This window comes from Dioscorea cayenensis, chromosome 19 (genome assembly GCF_009730915.1).
Source record: "Dioscorea cayenensis subsp. rotundata cultivar TDr96_F1 chromosome 19, TDr96_F1_v2_PseudoChromosome.rev07_lg8_w22 25.fasta, whole genome shotgun sequence".
NCBI lineage: Eukaryota > Viridiplantae > Streptophyta > Magnoliopsida > Dioscoreales > Dioscoreaceae > Dioscorea > Dioscorea cayenensis.
Window position 1 is genome coordinate 22,017,420 of NC_052489.1, and position 7,710 is coordinate 22,025,129.

General features: G+C 40.2%; 1 pseudogene; it reads right to left on the reverse strand.

Annotated features, from left to right (window-relative positions):
* Window positions 1-321: 321 nt before the first annotated feature.
* On the reverse strand, window positions 322-7,391 carry LOC120284153 (annotated as a pseudogene).
* Between the last annotated feature and the right edge of the window lie 319 nt (window positions 7,392-7,710).

Genomic DNA, 7,710 nt, shown 5'->3' on the forward strand with positions numbered 1-7,710 from the left:
TTTTCAACTTTTTATTTTTTCACTGCATTTCATTCCATATAAAAAAATTTCACTCTCTCTCTCGTATTCATACAATCTCTCTCTCTCTCTCTCTGTCTCTCTCTCATGCAACCCTTTTCATTTTGCATGCAACCACTGCACTCAACTTTTTATTTTTTTTACTGCATTTCAGTTTATATAAAAAAAAAATTTCACTGCATTTCAGTCCATATAAAAAATTTTATTTATAATTTTTTCATTTGATTAAATTGGACATGGAATATATATGTGAGTTTAGAATTTTAAAATATATATATATATATATATATATATATATAATTATTATATCATCCGGTTCGACCAAACCGACCTGTCCTTTATTTCCAGATACCCGTCCGGGTGGATAACACCGACATCGCCGGTGAGGAACCAACCGCCTTTGAAAGCGGTGTTGGTGTCCTTCTCGTTCTTAAAATAGCCCTTCATGACGTTGCTGCCTCGGAGCACCACCTCACCGAGAGATATCCCATCACGAGGCACGCTCTCCATGCTCTTCACGTCCTTCACGTCCACTTCCTCAAGCGCCAGCGCACTGATCCCCTGTCGGGCTTTGAGTGACGCCTGCTCTTCGGCTGGACGGAGATCCCACTCCGCCCACCACTCACACACCAAGGCCGGCCCTGTGGCCTCGGTCATACCGTACGCGTGAGTGACATGGAACCCATACTGCTCGATCTTCTCCAGAAGGGCAGCCGGAGGGGGGCACCACCAGTCAGGACCTCAATAAGGGAATTGATAGGGCGGCGATCGGCTAGACTGGCTTCTAGGATGATGTTGAAAACGACTGGGGCGCAACACATGTGAGTGACTCCGTGGTCGGAGATGGCACGGTAAATCTCTGCTGCTGATGTGGTGCGGATGCAGACGTTGGTACCACCACGAGCGGCCATGCCCCAAGTGAAGGTCCATCCGTTACAGTGGAACATGGGAAGGGACCAGAGAAACACAGGTTGGTTCCCCACCCCCCACTGGAGCAACAGGCTCATGATGTTGGTTATGATTGAAGCATTGAAGAGATGCTGAGAAGAAATTGAAACTGTCCTGGTGGTATTAGTTTTGATTTAAAGGGTTTTTGTGTCTTTTCCAGTGTTCAAATTTCAGGTAAAGTCGTTAGTAGATGGCTGAAAGAAAATGAATGGCTGTGATGGGTTTCATCAAGGAAAGGGAGTAAGTTCGAGGCGATCGTCAAGCAAAGAGTTGAGAAGCAATGAACGGTCGAGATTTAATAATCACGTATAATATCGTTAGTTCGAGGCGAGCGGTGGTCCGGATGAAGAGCGGTGGAGTTGGTTTGGTTCGTATACGTGGGTTGTGACTAACCTGCTTTCTTTTTCAATCATCAAGTATTGTATAAAAGGTCGTTTTTAATGTTTTTGATAGTTAAGAGAGTGTTTTTTTCTGATTTTTTTCTTTGAAGCCACTTCTTGTATGAATTTTCCAGCTTTAATGAGTGAGTTTTTGTCCAAAGTTTGTATAAGAAAGTTGTTGATCGTGATCTTAACACTCGTGTGTATTGAATTTCGTGAGGCAACCGAGTTATATACAATCTGGTATTTTTATTATAAGAAAGCTGTTCTATGTTTTGCTGTTTTCTTGTGTTCTTGAGCTTGTGTGATTTTTCCTGATCAAGTGGCTGAGTTTTTCAAGTTTCTTTATATAAGAAACTTGTTCTTCTACAACTAAACTCTCTTCGTAGTGAATATCAGTGGTATCAGAGCTCAGGTTCTTGTAGCTTTATAGATGGCTTCTAATTTAGCTACTTCATCTACACCTGATATTTCTCCTTCATTGTTACCAATCTTTAAAGGAGAAGGGTATGAACATTGGAGCTTTAGAATGAAGTCTTTTTTCAGGTCTCAGAGGTTGTGGAAGATTGTGGAAGAAGGTATTAGTGAAGAGAAGAATCCATCTAAAAAAGACAAAGAAGATGATGCAAAGGCATTTTTTTTGCTGCAACAGGCTGTGGATGAATCCATTCTTCACAGATTGGTGAGGTTTAATTCTGCAAAGGAAGCATGGGATCATCTCAGAAATGAAAATCAAGGTTCTTCTCGAATGGTTTCAGTAAGACAACAAACGTTGAGACAGAAATTTGATTTGCTTCAAATGAGAGAAGATGAGACTGTGCAACAGTATGTTACAAGGGTTCTAACAGTTGTAAATCAAATTAGAGGTATGGGAACTGAATTGAAAGAAGATGAGGTTGTTTTGAAGGTCATGAGAAGTTTATCATCAAGGTTTGTGCATGTTGTAACCTCAATTGAAGAAGCAAAGGACATGAAGACAATGACCTTGGATGATTTGAGCAGTGCTTTACAAGCTCATGAAGCTAGATACAATCAGTTCTCTGGAAGACATGAAGATGGGTCCTTTGTAGTTCAAGGAGACACAAGGAGTGGTAGAAATGTGCAGAGAGGAAGGGTTAGAGAATTCAGAAGTAGAGGAAGGTTTGATGGCAATTGGAGAGGCCGGGGTTATGTTGATCAAAGGCAAGTTGGACAAAGATGCTGAGAACTCTTCCGACAATAATACATGGCAGAGAGGAGAATTGGATCAAGACCATTTGGCGGGTTTTTCAAGAGGGCAAAAGGCGGTTTGTTGGACGGAGGGGTAATAGAGGGAGTTTACAAAATATTCGATAGCTTCAATTGTAAGAAATATGGTCATACTCAATCACATTGTTGGTCTCAGAACAAAAGTTTTAAAAGGGGATCCAGTTCTAATTCTCAAGATGAAGGCTCTTCTAGTGACTATGGGAATTTATTTTTGGTGCATGGAGGTGATGGCAATGTTTGTTCTTCCTTATGGCTATTGGACAGTGGTTGTTCAAATCATATGACAGGAGACAAAAATTTTGGTTTTACAGTCTAGATGAATCTGTGAAGCATAGTGTGAAGTTGGGCAATGATAAAGATGTTCAAGTGCAAGGGATAGGCTCGAGTGATGATTACGAGTGCAAGGAGGAATTAAAAACCGATTCGAATGTGAAATATGTGCCACGACTGGCTCATAATTTACTTAGTATTGGGCAAACCGATGACTTGGGATTATGAGATTGTTTTCAAGAAGACTTGGTGTAAAAATTATGAATGTTGCGGTGTGATTCAATTTTTGATGTTGCATAGGAGCAGATGAAAAATTTGTATCCTATAGAATTTTTCTCACGGTGATGATGAACAAGTGAATGTTGTGGATGGAAGCAAGGGTGATCTAAGTTTGTTGTGGCATCACAGATATGGGCATCTGCATTTTCAAGGACTGAAAATTCTGAATCAGAAGAAGCTTGTTTTTGGGGTGCCAAGAGTGCGACCCAGATAGGTGTATGTGAAGCTTGTATTTATGGGAAGCAAAACAAGGTTACCATTTTCCATCGGCAAGTCATGGAGAGCAAAACAAAAAAACTTCATCTTGTGCATGTAGATGTGTGGGCCAATCGAGTCGAATCTCATGGTGGCGATGAAGTATTTTTCTGTTGTTTATTGATGATTACACTAGAATGAGTTGGGTATATCCAATTAAATACAAGCATGAAGTGTTCTCATGTTTCAAACAGTTTCTAGCTTTTGTTGAAAGACAATCAGGCCAGAAATTGAGAATTTTGAGAACAGATAGAGGTGGAGAGTTTGTATCTAAAGATTTTGATGAGTTTTGTTTAAACAATGGGATTAAACATGAATTGACTGCTCCCTATACCCCTCAGCAAAATGGGGTTGCTGAGAGAAAGAACAGAACTCTTGTTGATAAGGCAAGAAGCTTATTAAATTCAAGTCACTTGCCAAATTCTTTTTGGGCAGAAGCAATCATGACAGCAGTGTACCTGTCTAATATTTCTCCTACACAAGCAGTGTGGAATAAAACTCCTTATGAGGCATGGTTTGATGTTAAGCCAAAAGTAAATCATTTAAGGGTCTTTGGTTGTATTGCCTATACACATTTGGCAACTCACAATGTGCAGAAATTGGATAGAAGGGCTCAGAAAGGTGTTTTTGTTGGATATTGCAGTAATACCAAAGCCTACAGAATTTTTATACCTGAATCAGGAAAGCTTGTGATCAGTAGAGATGTGACTTTTTCTGAGAATGAATTCTGGCAGTGGAAGGATGGGCAAGAGACTACAAGGGCAGTAATATTACCAGGTGTGAGAACTATATCAGGATCTACAATAGCATCAACATCTGAACAAACAGAAAATTCTGTAACAGAAGGTGGTAGTAGTGTTAATGGTCATAGCAGCAATGATGGTTCACCAAGCAAGCAGTCAGAACAGTCAAGTGATTCCAGTGTTGATGAGTCACCTATTCAAAGAGTTAGAGCACTGAAAGAAATTTATGAAGGTTGTACTTTTGCTTTGACTGTGACAGATCCTGAGACTTATGAAGAAGCAGTAAAGGTTGAACATTGGAGGCAGGCAATGTCTGAAGAATTTGACTCAATTCAGAAGAATGGTACTTGGCAGCTTTGTCAGTTACCAACAGGGAAGAAGAAAATTGGGGTCAAGTGGGTGTATAAGACTAAGATAAGACCAAGTGGTGAGATTGAAAAATATAAAGCAAGGCTTGTAGCAAGGGGCTATGCTCAAGAATATGGGGTTGATTATGAGGAAGTTTTTGCTCCAGTGGCTAGAATGGATACAATAAGGATGATCTTGGCTCTTGGTGCTCAAAGGAAGTGGCCAATTTATCAGTTGGATGTTAAATCTGCTTTTTTTGAATGGGAAAATAGAGGAAGAGGTATATGTGTCTCAACCTAGAGGGTTTGAAGTACAAGATAATGAAGATCATGTATATAAGTTGTTTAAAGCTCTATATGGATTAAAACAGGCCCCAAGAGCATGGTATGAGAGATTAGATACTTGGTTTCTTTCTCAAGGTTTTCAAAGAAGTCTGACAGAACACACTCTATATAAGAAATCTGAAAATCAGTCTGAAACATTGTTGGTATGTGTATATGTGGATGATTTAATTTGTTTGGGGTCTTCTGTTGAAGCAGTTAATCAGTTTAAAGAAGCTATGAAAAAAGAGTTTGATATGACAGACTTAGGTGCGATGAAATATTTTTTAGGATTGGAAGTTAATCAAAGTGGAAATGGTCTTCATGTTTCACAAAAGAAGTATGCCAAAGATTTGTTAAGACAATTTGGTATGCAGCATTGTAAGTCAGTGGGTATTCCAATGGCTCAGAGCACAAAATTGCAGTTGAGTGATAATGCAGAAGGTGTTGATGCAACTATGTATAGAAGTTTGGTTGGTAAACTTTTGTATTTGACACACACCAGGCCGGATTTAGTGTATTCAGTGAATTTACTATCAAGACACATGGCACAACCTACAAAATTTCAATTTGGAGCTGCTAAACATGTTCTGAGGTATGTAGCTGGTACTTATGACTATGGCATTCAGTATAATAGTAATGTGAATTGTGTGCTTGAAGGCTATAGTGATAGTGATTGGAGTGGAGATACACAAGATAGAAAGAGCACATCTGGTTTTGTTTTTTCTCTAGGATCAGGGGCAGTGTGTTGGTCATCAAAAAAACAAGAAATTGTGGCTCTTTCATCTACAGAAGCTGAGTATATTGCCTTGAATGCAGCATGTTGTCATGGTATGTGGATGGAGAAGATCTTGGTTGATTGTAATGTGGATTGTGACAGTGCAGTTCAGATTTGGTGTGATAATAAATCATGCATTGCTATTGCAAAGAATCCTACACTTCATGGTAGAACAAAGCATATGGATGTGAGGTTTCACTATATTCGGGAGCTTGTGACAAAGAAGAAGGTTCAAGTGAATTATTGTTCTACACATGTACAAGTTGCTGATATCTTTACAAAGTGTTTGAGTATTCAGAAGCATAGACAATTCAGAGTGAAATGGGAGTCTGTCAGCTTCAATCAATGGGGGATTTTGTTGGTTATGATTGAAGCATTGAAGAGATGCTGAGAAGAAATTGAAACTGTCCTGGTGGTATTAGTTTTGATTTAAAGGGTTTTTGTGTCTTTTCCAGTGTTCAAATTTCAGGTAAAGTCGTTAGTAGATGGCTGAAAGAAAATGAATGGCTGTGATGGGTTTCATCAAGGAAAGGGAGTAAGTTCGAGGCAGATGCTGAAGCAAAGAGTTGAGAAGCAATGAACGGCTGAGATTTAATAATCACGTATAATATCGTTAGTTCGAGGCAGAGCGGTGGTCTGGATGAAGAGCGGTGGAGTTGGTTTGGTTCAGACACGTGGGTTGTGACTAACCTGTTTCTTTTCAATCACTGAAGTATTGTATAAAAGGCTGTTTTTAATGTTTTGATAGTTAAGAGAGTGTTTTTTTCTGATTTTTTCTTTGAAGCCACTTCTTGTATGAATTTTCCAGCTTTAATGAGTGAGTTTTTGTCCAAAGTTTGTATAAGAAAGTTGTTGATCGTGATCTTAACACTGTGTGTATTGAATTTCAGAGGCAACCGAGTTATATACAATCTGATATTTTTATTATAAGAAAGCTGTTCTATGTTTTGTTGTTTTCTTGTGTTCTTGAGCTTGTGTGATTTTTCCTGATCAAGTGGCTGAGTTTTTCAAGTTTCTTTATATAAGAAACTTGTTCTTCTACAACTAAATTCTCTTCGTAGTGAATATCACATGACACTCAGGTACGCACCCCGGTGGCTGTAAACCACTCCCTTGGGAGCCGACGTCGTGCCCGACGTGTAATTGAGAGCTATGGCGTCCCACTCGTCCTCTAGTTCGTAAGCAGCTTCATCAGGGTTTCCACCGGAGATGAGTTGCTCGTACTCCAACCCACCATCCATCCGTATCCCGGTCGGATCATCGATCTCATCGATGACGATGACAGCCGGAGACGCGGCTGATGATGGGAGATGGCAGAGAGCTTGGCGAGCGAGGGGGACGAACTGGTAGTCTACGAACAAGAGTTTAGCCTCAGAGTGGGCGAGGAGTGTGGCCACGTTGGCAGCATCCAGGCGAGTGTTTATGGTGTTGAGCACTGCACCAGCCATGGGCACTGCAAAGTGCATCTCGTACATGGCGGGGATATTAGGGGCGAGCACGGAAACAACATCGTTCTTTGTGATGCCCAGAGATCGGAGAGACGAAGCCAGACGAAGGCAACGCTGGTGAGTCTGGCTCCATGTGAAGTGTGTGGACTTGTAGATGATGGAGGTGCGGTGAGAATACACCATGGAAGCTCTCTTCAAGAACGTCACAGGACTCAATGGAGTGTAGTTTGCTGCACACTTGGGTAGCTTCTCCATTACTAATTTCGTTAAACTTTAGAGTGGTTGTTCTCTCTATCTCAAAGCCTAAAAAAGCCTAAAACCTCCAACGAGATGATTAATGAGGATTGCAAGCTTAGATAGAGAGTTCGCAGTGATGCACAGCAGTGGGTTTATTGCATGTATTTATAGGGGGTGGACCGTGTTTGTTAGCTGACGACCGTTGGACCAGGTGTTGCACATGAGACGCGGTTGTGTGCATTTCCCTGAAAATACTAATCCAAAGTGAAACAGCAATCAAATGCGTTTGGTTGATGGAACATCTATATATGACATTAATGTGGAATTGTTGAAGATGGTGGGTATGCTTTATTGATTTCTTTATTTCTTTTATAATATTAAGATATTAGGGGTATGCCTTATTGAATGGTTTTCTTAAATTATGAATTATTTGAATAC